Here is an 18,034-nt window from a genome sequence, read left to right as displayed (position 1 = left end):
TCCACCTCTTGATAGAGAGGGAGCTGTTCAAGATGTAGAATAGAACACTTTTGCATGCAAGAATGCATCTGACACAAAAATCTGTTTTGCTTGATTAAGTACATTTGCTGTAAGGAGTTTGTTTTTCCATTTTTTAAATGGAAAACAATAAGGAGAGAAATAAATATTTGCTAATTAAAAATACAAATTTTGGGGGCAGCTAGGTGGCGCAGTAGATAGAGCACCAGACCTGAATTCAGGAGGACCTGAGTTCAAATATGATCTCAGACACTTAACACTTCCTAGCTGTGTGACCCTGGGCAAGTCACTTAACCCCAGCCTCAGGGGGGAAAAAAATACAAATTTTAAACATTTCAAAGGATGTCAAAGGATGAAGGACAAGACTTGGTAGATGATGACCTTAATCACTACTTCTTTGTATCTTCCTTGAACTTATATTTCCATTTTTTTTTTTTTTTTTTTTGCTGTTTGATTTTTGCCTGTTTGATTAAATGACTTTTTATAACATTAAAAAGAAATGTTTTGTTTTTAAATATCTTCATTTTCCAGTATACTCTTTCCTTCTCTCCTACTCTGAGAGTCATTTTTTATAATAAAGAAACAAATTTAAACAGTCTAAAAAAGTTAACCACAGCATCAACAAATTATAATAGTATATACAACATTTTATAACTTGCTTTATGAAGGTTTCATATTTATGCTTTGGTGCTTAACTTGGTCATTATAATCACCAGATTCCAATCTTGATTCTTTGTTTTGTTTTTGTTTACTACAAAAAGTACTGTTACAAATATTTTGGAATACATGCAACTACACTTTTTGTTACTCATTTCCTTAAGATATGTGCTTAGCAGGATAAATTTAGAAATATATTTAGAAGAATTGCACATGTTTAAATCATATTGAATTACTTAGGAGTATAGGAGGGGAGTGGGGGAAGGAGGGAGAAAAATTTGGAACACAAGGTTTTGCAAGGGTGAATGTTGAAAACTGTTTTGTAAGTATTTTGAAAATAAAAAGCCTATTAAAAATAGTTTAATTTAATGTGATACCAAACTATCCAAGGATTGCTGTATACCTGGGGGAAGAGGAAGTAATAAAAGGTAATTTGTTTTTTGTTTTGTTTTTTTTAATTTATTATTTTATTTTATTAAAGCTTTTTACTTACAAAAAAAATTGTTTAAAAAGATTTGTGTTTAGTAGTAGAATCCCTGGGTCAAAGGGTATGGATTTTTAGTCATTTTATTTATGTAATTCCAAATTATTTTTCAGATCTATTGCATAAATATTTATTGCAAGTATAACAGCACCCCTGTCTTTTCACAAATTCTGTGATACTAACTATTCCCATCTTTGCCATTTGTTGGGTGGGAGATGAAACCTTAGGATTCTTTTTTTTTAATTTTCATTTTTATTATTATTAATGATTTGGAGGACTCTATTGTATTATGTTAATAGTTTGAAATTCTTTTGAGAACTATTTGTTCATGTTCTGTGACCATTTAGCCATTAGAAATTTATTTTTGGCCTCACATATTTAATTGCTTATATACCTTGAATAGCAAACCCTTACCAGAAAAACTTATGCAATTTTTTCCCAGTCACCTGCTTCCCTACTGTTGCTAGATGTATTGATTTTGTTTGTACAAAAGCTTTTAAATTTCATGCAATCAGAGTTATCTATTTTATTTTTCCAGTTGCCTCTATCCCTTATTCATCTAAGAATTTATGCCCTATCCATAGCTGTGAAAGTATTTCTCTTCCAATAATTTTATGGTATGACTTTTAATACTCAGGTGATATATAAAATTTAAAGTTTTTTATAGAATATTCTATAAGATGTTGGTCTAAATCTAATTTCTTCCACAATATTTTCTATTTTTTCTAGTATTTTTTGTCAATGAGTTCTTTCCTTAATAATTTGTTTGTTATCAAAGACTGGTTTTCATTACTTTTTATTCTGATTTTTTCTAGACTATTCTACTACTGCTGCTGCTGTTATTTTCTTTTAATCAATACCAAATTATTTTGATCATTGATGCTTTAGAGATCAAAAAAGTGTAATTTCCCCATCATTTCTACCTTTACCTCTTATTTCTCTGAGAGTCTACATCTTTTCTTTCTCCAAATGAATTGTATTACTTTGGTGTTTTGCTAAAACGGAGAATTAACCTTAAGCAGTACTGCTTTTATTATATCACCATAGCCCATCCATTAGCACCTCACATTCTTCCAGGAATTTGAGCTGTCCTTCATTTCCTTAACAATAATTTTGTAATCTAATTTGTACAAAGATTAAGTATGCTTTGGAATATTGACTTTTTTTATTTTTTATTTTGTAATTCTTTTGAATGGAAATTCTCTTTCTCTTATTGCCTTTTGATTTTGCTATTATGCTGTTGATTTTAGTGATTCTTTTTGTATTCTACAATTCTCCTGAAGCTATTAAATAGATTAGTTTCCTTGAAAATAACTTGATTTTCTAAGTAGACTACAATGTCATCATTAAATGGGAATAATTTTTGTCACTTCTCCTTTTATGCTTTAATTTCTTTCTCTTTTCATACTGTACTGCTAAGTTTCCTAGAATTATAGAAAATAATAGTAGGAAAGCTGGACTTCCCTGCTTTACTAGTGACTTTCTTTGAAAAGCTTCCAGTATATCTCAATCACATATAATGTGCTTTACATGGATATTTCATGATATTTGGGGCAATTCCAATTAATGAGATGAAATAACAATCTCAATTAGCATTAACCATTTTTTCCAGAAATCAATTAGGTTAGAATTTTCCTGTGAATCCACCAACACACTTTTATTAAAAATTTTCTAAGTTCTTTATAGCTACTTCTATATCCTTTTTTTGAGTTTGGCTTAAGATCTTTTGTGTGTGCATATATTATATCTAGGTTATACTGTAATACATGTAAAATGTATGAGATTGTCTGTCATCTAGGGGAGGGAGTAGAGGGAAGGAGGGGAAAATCTGGAAAAATGAATACAAGGGATAATGTTATAAAAAATTACTCATGCATATATACTGTCAAAAATGCATAATTATAAAATTAATAAAATAAAAAAGAAATCACACAATATCACTAATATCAAACAAAAAATAAATAAATAAATAAAAGTTTAAAAAAAAAGATCTTTTATGTTTGTATACACACACACATGGGTATGGGGGGGATGAATGTACATATTTTAAAGAATTATATAAAAGCTTGATTTTTTTTCTATGTATATTATAGCCAATTTATCTATTGTTGTTCCTGGTTCTGTTAGGGCATAACTTTCCCCTGGTGTAGTTTACTAGAAAATGCCAGAATTAGAATCAAAATTGATTGAAACAGCACTAATTGGCAGACAAGGGCACCTCCTGCTTGTTAATATGTAATTTTATCAGCAGTCTATTGTGTATCATTTGATTCTGTGGAGCCAAACATCCCTTGCCTTCTACCACACCAACATGTGGACAGTGTGTGACTCACTTGCCAGCTGGGACTGTGAAAATGATGTTACTATCTTTGTTCCAATTTGCAAAACAGGCTATTAATGCCCATTTTCTCTGAGGAAACCAAAGGCACTGATCATCCCCCGTATATTTCAAATAGCTTTTTGCCCAAAGAGCACTATTGACTTACTAAAAAGAAAAAAGATGACAGGTACCAGTCATCACCCCACAGATATTCAATATGCATCCAAGGACTAACCAACACATATCTTTGTACAACCTTATTGTCACAAATTAAAATGAAACACTTTATAAGTTCTACTGAAGAAATACAGAGGCACTGTGGTAAAGTGGACAGAATATAAAACATGATGTCAGAAAGAGAGCAACTGTATAACACAGGGCAAGTTTATTCCCAGAACCCTAGGATTTCAGAGCTATAAGAGACTTCAGAACCTATCTGATCGCAAAAAACCTGATTCTCACTACATCTCCAACAGGTGGGTAGTTGATTTCTTGAAGGCCTCTACTGAGAAGAAGCACACCATCTCCCAAGATCTTCTATTCCGATTTTGGGCAGCTAAAATTATGGGAATTAATAACCATCTTAATTGACATTAATTTTTTCTGGAAATCAAGCCTAAATTTGATCTTTGCAATTTCCAACCACTTTTCTCTATTCTGCCCCCTAACATCAAATTGAATCAGTCTATCATCTCTTTTATAAGATGGTCTTTCAAGGATTTAATGACAGCTATCATAGCTAACACAGTAGATAGAATGCTGGACATGGAGTCAAAAGAACCCAAATTCAAATTTAGCCTCATATTTTAATAGCTATGTGACATTGGACTAGTTACTTTACCTTTGCTTGTTGCAGTTTCTTTAGCTATGGGGATAATAATAGCACCTACCTCATCAACATGTTGTGAGGATCAAATGAGATATTTATAAAAGCACTTAGTATAGTGCATACTACAAGGTAGGTGCTAAGTAAATGACTATTCCTTTCCTTTTCTCTCCCTCTTCTTTCCTTTAGAGCAAAAACCACCCATTTATTCAATGAGTCTTCCCACAGCATGAATTCAAGAGATCTTTCATCATTCTGGCTGCGCGCTCTCTCTCTCTCTCTCTCTCTCTCTCTCTCTCTCTCTCTCTCTCTCTCTCTCTCTCTCTCTCTCTCTCTCTCTCTCTCTCTCTCTCTCTCTCTCTCTCTCTCCATATCTTTAATTTGCCTACAATTACAATTGCAATAAGATCTTGTCTAGTAAGTCCCAGACTTGGTGATCTCTTGGTGGAAGAACTGTCAACACTGGAAGTTCTCTATGTTGATGAAATCACAAGTCTTTCATATATTAGTAGACTAGGAAAGAATATTTCTATTTCCAATCTATAGATGAGAACACTGAGGAACAGAAAATAATAGTGTTCTTTTCTTTTTTCTAGCTAAAGCGAATAACAACAGAGACAATAAACCATCTGACATCAGGACTGATGTCACAATGGTTTTCTAAAAGACTGACAGGTTTGTCATATTTGTGAGTCTATTAAAGACATTCACCCCACTGGAAAAAAAGAGAAAATAAAAACAATTGCTTTTTTAAAATATGCATAGTCAAGCAAAACAAATTACCTCATTGGCTACACATATATAAATAAGGACACACTATATATGTATCTATATGAATAAGTGCATGCACTTGGGACTCTAAATCCGCTACATCCCTATCATGAGATGGCTCATTAGTGGTCCACTAGAAACATTCTATTGATCATAGTTCTTAGAGATATTAAAGTTGTTTGTCTTCACCATATTGAATACATTTTCTAATGTATATATTTTTCTCATGGTTCCATTTACTTCATACTTCATCAACTTATAAAAGTCCCAATTTTTTATTTTTATAATATTGATGTTATATCATCAATTGCTTTCATGGTTCTGCTCACTTTGCTCTGCTTCACTTCATTCAAATCTTTCTATCTCTCCTTGAAATCATGCTCCTCATGACTTACAGTGCCATGTTATCTCATTTCATTCACATGTCACAATTTGTTCAGTTATACTCCAATTGTGGACATCTCCTTAGTTTCCAATTGTTGTTTTAAGTAAAAAAAAAAATGCTACTCTATATTATATGGAGAAGACCTTTTCCTCTGTATATCTGGATCAAAGGACTTAGGTTGTGTAGTAAAATTGTATTTATAATTTCAAATTGCATTCTAAAGCACTTATACTCATTTGCAGGTCCACCAAGGGTACCTCAAAAGGCCCATTTTCCCACACTCCCTTCATTTTTTTGTCAACTATCAATCTGATGGGTGGGAGATAGAATTCAAAAATGCCTTCATTTGAATTTCTTTAGTTTTTAATGAGTTGGAATAATTTTTTCATAGGATTCCAAATAGCTTAGACTTCATTTTTTCTCTTGAGAAATACTGATTCATATTCTTAGATCCTCTATCCTTTGGGGATGATTCTTATTTTTTATAAACTTGAATTAGTTTCTTATATACCTTGGAAATGACTTGTACCTTGTAAATGACTCTTTTATCAGAGAAACTTGCTATAAAGATTTTTTCCCACTTATTTTCCTTTTAATCTTAGTTTTCTTTGGATTTGGACAAACATTTTTTTTTTAATTTCATGTAATTAAAAGTATCCATTTTAGGTTCTATCATCCTCTCTTTCATATGTTTTGTCACAAACTATTCTTCTATCTGTAAAGAGTAACAATCCTTCCCATTTCTCTAATAAATGATTTTTAAATTACATATATATATATATTTGTTGAAATTATCATTTCAATTAATCTTTAGAGTACTTTTAAGTGTAGCATCTTATCATCTGCAAAAAAAGCAATAATTTCATCTCTTCTTTACCTGTGCTTATTCCCTCATTTTTTTCCCTTGTCTTAATGCCACACTTAACATTTCTAGTACTATGTCATCAGTGGCACCAATGGACATCTTTGTTTCACCCTTGATTTTATGGGAAAGGATTCTAATTTGTTTGTGTTATATATAATGTAGCTTTAGGTATATGATAGTTTTAGATATGTACTAGCTATCATTTTAAGAAAAGATCCATTCATTCTTATGTTTTCAAATTTTTAAATAGAAATGAATGTTGTATTTTATCAAAAGTTTTTTCTCCCTACATTAATATAATCACATATTTTTATTTATTTTGTTATTAACATGGTTATAATGTTATATACCAATATAACATTAAACTAAATCTGCATATCTTGATATAAATCCAATTTGTCATGGAATACAATCTTTGTAATATATTGTTTTGATTTCTTTTTTATTAGTTTATTTAAAATGTTTATCATTAAGGGATATCATTCTATAGTTTTCTATTTTGATTTTACCTAGACTGTGCATCAAAGTCATATCTGTATCCTTTAAAATTAGTAGGTTCCTTTCTTCTAATATTTTTGAAAATATTTTATCTAATACTAGAATTGTTTTGTGAATATTTGATAGAATTCACTTATAAATACATTTGATTCTGAAGTTTCCTCCCCCCCTTTGAAGTTTATTAATGGTCTGTTCAATTTCTTCCTTTGAAAACTGTGCTATTTAGATTCTGTATATTTATTCCACTGATTTTGGTATTTTGTATTTGCATAAATGTGTATTTCATTTAAGATGTTGGATGCATTGGTATATGGTTAAGCAAACTAATTCCTAATAATATTCTTTATTTCATCATGTTGTGAATTTTTGCTACTTGCCATTTGTTTTTTCTCTTTATTCATTATTAAATTAAATAATGGTTTCTCTTCCCTCCCCTTCTCTCTCCTTATTGTTAACCTCTTGCTTGATTTTTGAAAGTTCTATTTTGGTGTCTATTTTTTTAGTGGAGGTTTTCTGTATTTTAAACTGTATTTATAATTTATTGAACTGTATAATTTTTATTACTAAAAGTATTTATAGAAAAAAAATTTGCCCTAAGGATTGCTTTGGCTGCAACTCAAAATTTTGTTGTGTCATTTTCTTCTTGTCATTACCTTTAATGAAATTATTTATCATTCTTTAAGGCTTTTTCTCTGAGCTAGTACTTTAATATTAAAATATTTAGTCTGCAATTGATCCAAATACTTTTTCCCTCAAGACCCCTTAATAACATTTTATTAACTTGTGGTTAATGTAAATTATATGTAATATTTCTTCATTTGTTTGTGAAAATTTTTATATCTTAAGACATGATTCATTTTTATAAAGGTATCATACATAGCTGACACATGTTTTCCTTTCTATTTCCATTACATTGCCAACATTCTACCTTTTTTATTCTCAAATTCTTTTCAGGTACTTATAATTTTTCTTTTTCTCCTTAGATTTATGTCAGAATAGTAGGGGCAAATTGAAGTCTCTTATTATTATAGTTTTACTCTTTTTCTCCATGTAATTCATTTAGATTTTTTTCCTCTGTATTTAAAAGTTATGCCATTCAGTGCATATATAATGATTTTAAAAATCATTTCAGTATCTATTACCTTTTCACAAAAATGCAGTTTCTCTCTTTATCTCTTAATTAAATTTATTTTTATATTACCTTGTCTGAACTCCTAACTGTATGATAGCTTTTATTCAACACTTATCTTAATTCTGCCTGAGTTTTTGTTTCAACCCAAAACAGCAATTTCACTCCTTCATTCCTCTCCTGATTTTCCAGACTTCCCTCTCCACCATGCTGCCAGTCTAAATGTTTGTTTACTAACTGCATAGAATACATGAAGGAGACTGATGTGTAATCAGTCAAGAACAATAGGGGAAGGACTTTGATGTTTTTATTTTATCCTTGGAGATAACAGAAAATGTTTGTAGTACCTTAAACAGGGGAATGGAATTGTCAAGTTGGTGCTTTTTCAATATCAGTTTTAGGCAAGACACATTGGAAAAGAGAAGACAGACCTAGGGAGACCAATTAGGAGGCTTCTGCAACAGTCCAGGAGAGAGGCGATAAGGATGTGCATGAAGACCATGGTTACAAGTATTCTGAGAAAGGAAGAGATGCAGGAGATTATAAAAAAGAATCTTCAAGATTTCATGTAACCTCCTTATAATTCGTTGATCTGTATAATTTTTATTACTAAAAGTATTTATAGGAAAAAAATTGCCCTAAGGAGTGCTTTGGCTGCAACTCAAAATTTTGTTGTGTCATTTTCTTCTTGTCATTATCTTTAATGAAATTATTTATCATTCTTATGGCTTTTTCTCTGATCTGATCTGATACAGGTGAGAAAACAAACTCATAATTGAACTGTCTAGGAGAATGAAAATCAATTATATTTCCAGAACAATATATATATATATATTTTAAAAGTTGATGAGCAATTAGTCCTAGACCACCTTGACAAATTGTTTATTCATCTATTTCATGTATCAAGATCTTATGCTGCAAAAGATTCTTAGGAAGACTGCAAAGTGTGGACTCTGAGAAAGGAAAATGTAGAAGTCTTTGGGAAATGTAAATGATGATTTACTCCTTCCCATGAAGTATATTGTTATTGTTCACTTATGAGAACCATGACATCAGGGAGGTGATGTCATTATATTCAAATGAGCTGGATTTAAGTGAGAGTGGGCACTGCAAATGCATCAGCCTCACTTTCTCCTCCAGAACCATAGGGGGCAATTGCCAAGATACAGATCAGGACGACTGGAGATGGTCCTGGATGCAATGGGAGACCTTGGTCTTTTGAAAGTAAGGTCTTTAACAGGGAACCTTGATGAGTAAGCTTAAACCACATCTCATAGTGATCTCTACAAGAATGGGGAAAACATGGTACCAAGATGCTCAGAGGTCGCAACCAGCCTCAATCAATAATTTCCGATAGAGATGAATGGATAAGACCACGTGACCACATTTTCTTCTCACTTTTAAGAAGAAATACTAAAAAGTTTCTATTATTACACAATTCTTCCTTTCACCATATATGAGAGAGAGAGAGAAGAAAGAATATGAGTTTACCCTTCATTAGCTCATTTTCCTAGATAGATAATAACTATTTCTCTAACGGATTCATCCTGGCAAAGCACTTGATATATCTCAGAGTTTTCACTTTGAGATAGGAAATCTTCATTTTGCAGATGAAGAAACCAATAATTAGAAAGGGTAACTCATTCAGGACGATGCAGCTAATAAATACTAAAGCGAAATTTGAACCCATCTTCCCCATTTTAAGTCCAATACAACAAATGCAAGTCAGATTACCTCAATGAATCCTTCTAATACTAACTCCACATACATGGAAAATGGAGTTCTCTCATGGGATGTAGGCTATTAGTCTAGCCTTTCTCACTGAGACTACTTTCTATGAACTATGTATTTATGTACATGGGATCATCACTAAAATGTTAGCTTCTTGAGCACAGAGGTTGTTTTTGTCCTTTCTTTGTCATCTCCTGCCCTTGGCACAGTATCTGGCACACAGAAGATGCTTTGTGGTTGATTGTGGGAAAATATTGACTTGATTTTTTTGATCGTTGAATCCCAAGAATCAAGCATGGTGTCTTGTAAATGGTGGGGATTTAAAGTGCAGGTTAACTCGAATACGGGGGCTAATTATTTATCAGAGCTGGAAATCCAATGAAATCTTCACAATAGTATCATCCAATATTAAAAAAAAATACCAAAGACCTTTGGCTGTTTTCCTTTTTGTTTGTTTGTAGTTCTGCATCTCATCTCCAAGCCAAAAAAATGGATTCAACAATTCTTTTCTATTGGGTATCTAAAACTTCAGATGAGGAACCCAATGATTTGAAAGGATATGTGACTCATCCAGGATAACAGCTAATAAATACTAATTAGGAATCTTAACCTATTTCTTCCCAATCTTTAATCCAGTACAAGCCAAAGCCAGTCAGATTTAACTCAACAATCTCCTCAATTCTAAATCTATGACCTGTGAACTTGACAGAAAGAATAGCTTAATTTGTAAACATCTTCAACTCATCTCAAACTGAACTCAGATCTTCTCCCCAAACTTTCCCTTTTTCTAATTTCTCTAGCTTGACACCATCTTCCTAATCACCAAGGTGATTGAGTCACAACCTGGGAGTCATCCTCAATGCTTCACTCCTACTCACTCCCTGCATGCAATCTGCAGCCAAGTTCTATCAGTTTTATCTTCAAGATATCTCTCATAGAAGCCCCCTTCTCTCCTGTGACATTGTCAGCATTCTCATCACCTCAACTATAGATTCTACAGTAGAATTCTGGGATTTTCTCCACCTCGAGTCTTTCTACTTTAGTCCAGCTCTAATCAGCTGTCAAACCGATCATTCTCAAGCACAGCTCTAGTCATGTTACATCCTCCCCACCAGTTCTCCACACTTGCAAATCTGTGATGTCGCTAGTTCTCTTCCAAAATAAACAAATTCTAAGGTCCCTATTACCTTAGGATCAAATTTAAAACCCTCTGTTTTTAGCTTTGAAAGCTCTCAGTGACCTGACTCTTTCTTCCCTTTCCTATACTCTTACTCCTTATTCTCTTCCACGTCCTCTGTGACCCAGGGGCTACTGGCCTCTTTGCCGTTTCTCACACAAGACTCCATCTCTGACTCTGGGCAATGTCACTGGCTAGTCTTCATCCCTCTTCATCACCATTTCCTCACTTTCCCAGCTTCCTCCAGGTCTCAGTCACGACCCCACCTTTTGCAAGAAGGCTTTCCCAGACCATGACTTAACTCTAGTGCCTTTCCTATGCTAGCTATTTCCACTTTGTTCTGTACATATATCTTCTCTGAATGCAGTCTTCCCATTAGGTACAAAGTCCTTAAGAACAAGAAGCACTCACACATAATTTCTGGCTTTCTCTGTCCAGGTGTCTCTCCAAAACCTCAGTGCTTCACCCAGAATCAGGCACAAGAAACGTGTTTGTAGACTGGACTGTCCCTATTATTTAAAGGCAAAACTTGACCAAGTCGCTGCTGATCACAGGGCCTGATACCATTAAAGCCTTTGCTCCTCCAAGTTCCTGGAATGGGCCTGCTACTGGTACAGGATGTGGGCCACGTTTGATGGCCTCAAGGAAGGGAGCCCCCCAATTCCCTCTCTACCCCTCTAACTTTCCTCTCTCTGAGCCAGTAGGAGGGAATTGAGCAAAATGGGAATTGCCTAAGAAGTAAAAAAGGAAACCGTGCCCCCTCAGCCATGAATCATTAATAGAACATAAGTGAGAACAAGAGGGAAATGTCGGGAATGGGGCCAAGAAAGCAGCAGAGATGGGGAAAGGCTGAAAGCTGCATGCGCAAATCCAAGCAATGGAAGGGAGCTCAGAACTGCTCAGGCTCAGAGCGACAAGGGCACACTCCCAAGGGGTGCCATCCGTACCCAATACAGAATCATCCATACCCAGCAAAGGCCAGTGGGCTTCTGCCGGGGCATCCCAGGAAAGCCAGAGAAACCTAGATGGAGGCTCAAGAGATCACCAAGAACAGCTGAGGGCAGGGGAGGTAGAGCTTTTACCAGGGTCACTCAGAAGCTGTTGGTTCTCTTCCAGACAGCTCTTCTCTTTCATATGATCCCTAAGTCTGGCCTTGGGCAACTTCCCCACATTCATTCTTGTGTTGCCCTCTCAGAAGCAGAAGAAATTGGGTCCTTGGACACATGGCTGCCTTCTGAGAATGTGAACACAGAGAGTCTGGGTCCCTTCTGGGTTATCTCTTCAGTCTTCATTGTACTCCTTCCCAAGGGGCATTGGAAAGGCGCAGGGTGAGCATACATAGGAAAGAAAAGGAATAGTCTTTATTAAATCCTCACTATGTACCAGGCTAATGTGCTTAGTGCCTCCTGAATATGATCTCGTTTGAGACCCACACCGATACTGCAACAAGGTTGGTGTAAGACACAATCAGGAACATAACCAAGCAAAAAAGGGGATCCTTCAATGTTCTGGGCCCCACGGTGCTATCCCTGAGGTAGTAAAAGGATCAGAAAGCTGGCATCAGAGTTAGAAAGAACTGGCTTCAGTCCCTGACTCTGGTACCACGGGATCCTGAGCAAATCATTCCCTGGCGAAGTCAACTCTCCAAGACTCCAAGGGGGAGGAAAGGTGCCATTCTTAAATGGTAGAGGACAAGGGGGTGTCTTCCCTGGCGTTCCCAAAACTAATGAAATCACAAATCTAATCTAAATATATATGTATAGGTATATGTATGTGTGTGTATGTATGTATATATGTGTACATTATATATGCACGTGTATTTCAACTCCTCAGATGATTGATAGTCACAGGCTATAATATGTGTGCATATGTCTACATATATGTGGACATGTACATATATATGGGCAGATATATAGCTAAACACACAAATATGTATATATTATGCATATATTATACATGTGTGTATACATAAACATTGTATGTGTGTTGTATTTCAACTCCTCAGATGATCGATAGTCATAGGGTACAATATGTGTGCATGTGTCTACATATATATGGACACGTACACACATATGGGCATATATATAGCTAAATACACGAATATGTCTATATTATATACATGTGTATACTACATATTGCATGTGTGTGTGTATTTTCACTCCTCAGATGATTGCCAGTCACAGGGTGCAATCTGTGTGCATATATCTGTATATATGTGGACATGTGCACACATATGGACAGAGATATAGAGATAGCCACACACTGGTTGAAAATTGATGAGAACACTTAACAAGATCTACCTGGGAGAAGCCATGGATGGACTGAAGAAACACCCCTGGCTGGGGGAACATAGAGTGTAGAACCCCCAAATATATTTATTATCCCAGAGAAATAGGAAGAGCAGGTTCCATCCATGTACTCTGAAGATGGATCCAAGAAGGCCTACTGGCCTTCCCAAGGGATGGGCCCTGAGTCTAGTGGGAATCAGCCCACTCTGACAGACTTCCCAACCCCAAGTATATTTCTTTCCCCTTCAAGGACCCTGTTAAGCCTCAGGATGAACTTGGCCACAGGCCAATGTTGGATTTTGAGGCTTTCCAACAAAATCTACCTTCCTGATGGGACCGACATTTCAGTTTCTGACCATGCTAGTCAGGGGGGTTTCAGGCTGGTGACCAAACACTGGACATAGAATGAAGAGTGACCTATCGTCCCAGACCTTTATTAAAAGCTTTTAAAAAAAACTTTTTTTTTTTAATTTTCAAAACACATATATAGTTTTCAACATTCACCCCTATAAAACCCTGTGTGTGCAAACATGTGTCATGTGTATACCCTCTCTTTTCCAACCCCTCCTCCCAGACTACCTTTGACACCCAATAGCCAGGTGACCCCCAGTATCCTCATCTGTAAAATGGTGTCCCCTCTCTGAAACAACATCTACATGGAGCATGGATGCCAGTAGTGGGGGGCATCAGATTTAGAGGCAAGGTGATCTGAGTTCCAGCGCTGCCTTTTCTGCTCCCTGTGTGTGGGATTTGTGACAAATTTCTTCTTTCTAAAATAAGAATTGAATAGGGAGGCCTGTGAGGTTTCCACCATCTCTCCAACAATGATTTTCTTCAGCCTAGAAATGGCACAGTCAGTCATCCAACCCTGGCAAGGAGAGCCCAAGGCATTTCTGCCAAGGATGTGCCCTTGCCCTACCCGAGACACAGGACATTCCCAGGAAGCCCCATGGTTGGATATGGCAGCCCATATCCTGGCTGACTTCACGTGCTTCCCCAATGTAGTGACCAAAGGAGCCCGATGGAGTCTGACTCCTCCACTGCAAGCTTCCTTCCCCATCCTTTCAAAACCAACACCAGTCCCCTGTGACCCCAAAATCCTCCTCTTTAAAATGGCCCCACTTTGGACCAGAAACTCTAATGTACAGGGCTGATGGAGGCTCCAGCTCACAGATCCAGCTCATGTAGCTAGTTTGCATATTGAAGAGGAAACTTAGTGTCTCCACTATAAATATAACAGCACTTTGGTAACATCTAAAAATACCGTTGGAATGAAGGATGGTCTACTGGATATTGAGTTTCACAGACGCCTCTGCCAACTCCTCTACCTTCCTTACTAAGGAAGCAGGCGTTTCCTCGGGACTTAATGACTTCAAGTATTCAAAACGGAGCCTGGAGTCGGCCCAGATTGGCATGCAAGATCAATAAACAAGCATTTATTAAGTGCCTTCTATGTGCCAGTCACTCTGCTAGGTTCTGGAGATACGAAGATAAACAGAAAATACCTCCTGACCTCAAGGAGATTCTGGTCTAGCCCAGTGTGGGGAAAGTTTTAATCGATCCCTCTCGAGTCCTACGCTGACAGCTCTTCTTCACTTTATTTGCCCCAGGATTACCATAACCAGGGACCAAACATCCTTTGGAAATCCATCTACAGCCCAGGGCCAGCGATAAGCAAACAAGTCCTCTGTACTTTTTCCACGGGCTTTGGAATTATATTCATCTTCTCGGAAGGGATTTGTGCAGAAATGCCCCATGAACAAGTCACCAGTCTGCCGTCATTCTTTTACACTTAATGTTCTATGAACTACTGCAGGGTGGATAAAAGAAACTTATTACCAATCAATTATAATTTTCATTACCCCCCTTTCATTTTTAATGGAGTGCAGAGAGAATGTCATCATCGATAGCTCAGGTTTAACAGCACTTTCACTTTTGCCAAATGTTTCCTGTAGATGATTTCATTTGGGCTTCCCAGCAGCCTTAGCAAGGAGGTTCTGTACATGTTAGGTCCATTTTGATGCTCATGAAACAAACTCAGCAGTGACTCCCTCGCAGCAAATAGGGGTTGGAGGTAGCATTTGAAGCCAGGCCTTTTGGACTTCCAAGTCCATCACTTTCTGTACCAGAACAGACTTCTCAAAGCAAAAGCCAAGCCTGGTCCATTGGCTCACCCTTCCTGAGGGCAAGAAAGAGTTCAACTAGCAGAGAATCTATAGGGGTACTAGTTATCTTGGCAATATTTTGATGTACCACTGGGCAGATGATGTGGACTTGGCTTTCAGTCTCACTTTCCTTTAGTTCAGTGAGCACTCACACACATGCACAAATGTATATACACACACACTCATCCATGTTAAAATAAAGTGAGATCAATAAATAGAAATAGCTCAAATTCAATCTGAAGCCAGATTGTATCAGAAGAAACACTTGAAGCTGGTTCTTGCTGCCTCCTCAGCTGGCTCTCTCTCCAGCAAGCTGGTTTTCCCAAGAGTGGAATGGCAATCCTTATTTCACTCATGCTCCCATCCGCCTGGCCACTGAGACTTATGTTACTCACACAAATTATCTATCGATTGTTTACAGAAACAGACCTGAACTCACAAAGACAATCATGTGCCTCAAGCACCCAAGCCAGACTAGCCACTCAATTGATACAGTTGGGTATATCCCTCAAGGTCCCAAATGTAAAAGTCCACCCCACTAGAGGACTTGACTCTGCCACTAATTCTCCAGGTGAGCTTGGGATGATCATTCACTCTCTGCGCTTCAAGGTCCTCCTCTATAAAATTTGGAGGTTGATCCTCATCATCTTGGAGGTAGCTTCTAGCGCATTTTCTCATAAATGCAAACTGCTCACGTTAACTGGGGATTATAATTTATAAATATAAATATGTGTATAGGTGTAATGTTTGGGCTAGCTTTCTGGATGGTCCTTGGTCTCAGCAGGATAGACACCATGAGGATCGTCAGGAATAGAGTCTAGAGCCTTTACAGTCTGTGTCTATTATAGTTTTGATCTTAGTTGAGGAGTGCAGGAGGCAGGAGAGCCACCAGAGGATGGTCAAGGATGGAATGTCTCATTTCCAGTCCTTCTCAGACCTTATATACCTTAGTACAATTACAGCATTACAGCATACTGAATATGTGTGAACTAGAAAACCATTATGTCACCATGCTAAGTACTAAGAGAACCATCATTTCATCAATTCCACTGAGTTAACACCTTGTTGTAAGTATCCTTGTTTCAAGTAGATTTCTCCAGAGTTCTGGCCTCTCCATATTAGGAGAACATAACATGTGATTATAAATACCAGGGACTTGCTCTTTTTTCATAGACAAAATTAAAACATACAAATTTTCTTCATGTGCACCACATTGTGACTTGTTTTCAGAGACGTGCTCACATGCATGGTGATTGGACAGCCTGTACCCAGCTCAGATAAAATGCCCTAGCCGCCCTTAGGCATATCCATGGGAACGCTAAAAAATTAACAACCGACTCCCTTACATAAACAGCTAAATCTGCCAATGACCTGGATGTTAAATCTGGACTGTGCCATGTTTACCTGTATGACCCTGGGCAAGTAAATGATTTTCTATTTCTCAGTCTCAGTTTCCTTACCTATAAACTGAGGGGTTTGATTAGATAAACTGGAAGTTCTCCTTTCTAGACTTAGATCTATGATTCTACCTCCTCCCTTCCTTGGAATCTCTTCCCTACCAACTTCCTAATAAAGACAAAATCCCAAAATACCATACAGAAAAATACCAACCTTTAAAAATAGGGGTTTTTTGAATCATTCAAATATTTTCAGAAGGAAGCTTTTTTGGTAGTTTTTAGCTATTTCAACTCACCACTGACAAGCAACAACAGAAATTACTTTTTTTTTTACAGGGGAGAAGGTTTTTTTTTTCCCCAACTAATTTGCCAAAATCATACTAAAAGCATTGAGGAGGTTGACCAAGCTGTTGCAAATGGAAACTTTTCTAAACAGGAACCAGAACACATGTACTTTAACTGGCCCTTCATATTAGCCTGGTTCTTAGGAGAATCCCCCATTTTAAAATAACTGGGGAAAACAGAAAGCAATGTGGCAAAAATAGACTTAGACAATCAGACATAACCATACAACATCTTATGCTCCACAAAGCCCCAAAAGGATATATACAACTGAATATTTTAGAAGTCAGACCATAAAGAAATCACAGGAAAGTAAAAAAGAAGGACCTTTCATAAATTTGTCTAGAGGTTGAAAAGATCAAGTATATAATTCAATACATTAAATTATAAATATTTTCCATGAATAAAAATGATACTGAGAGAATAAGAGGGGCTCTGTACAGTGAAGAAAAAAAATGTTTCCATCAAATAACATTAAATGTCTAATAGTCAAGATAAATTAGTAATCGACACCAAAATATGGAAGGCAAAGAGGCATTCCCCAATAGGTAAAGTTGTCAAAAGATTTGCAGATGATAAACGGCTACGTGAAAAAATGCTCTAAATCATGGCTGAGAGAATCTAAGATATCTCAAAGGTTTTACATCATACTCTTCAAAATACCAGAGATATTCCCCTCAAAAAAAGGAAAATTGATGATGTTGGAGGGATTGTGGGGAAACAAACATATCATTGTGGTGATGAAGGTGTAAATTGGACTAAGCATCTGAATAAATATTTGGGATTATGGAGATCAAAATTTTAATTTCTTTATACCCTTTGATCCAGCCCATTGCCGGCATGTGCCTTAAAGAGGTCAAAGACAGACAGAAAGACCCCAAATATACTCAAATATTCTAAGCAATGTGTGCACCTGTGTGTGTGTGTGTGTGTGTGTGTGTGTGCATGCAAAAAAACTTGAAACAAAGAGGATGCTCATTG

The 18,034-nt window shown here is 36.2% G+C and overlaps 1 long non-coding RNA gene across 1 annotated transcript in view; it reads right to left on the bottom strand.

Moving 5' to 3' along the window:
* The window catches only part of LOC141543519 (uncharacterized), a 68,661-nt gene that overhangs the window by 35,011 nt on the left and 15,616 nt on the right, over window positions 1–18,034 (bottom strand). The window lies entirely within an intron of this gene.

Source organism: Sminthopsis crassicaudata, chromosome 5, assembly GCF_048593235.1.
Source record: "Sminthopsis crassicaudata isolate SCR6 chromosome 5, ASM4859323v1, whole genome shotgun sequence".
NCBI lineage: Eukaryota > Metazoa > Chordata > Mammalia > Dasyuromorphia > Dasyuridae > Sminthopsis > Sminthopsis crassicaudata.
Note: the sequence above shows the minus strand (reverse complement) of the source record. Positions and strands in the feature narration are given on the sequence as shown.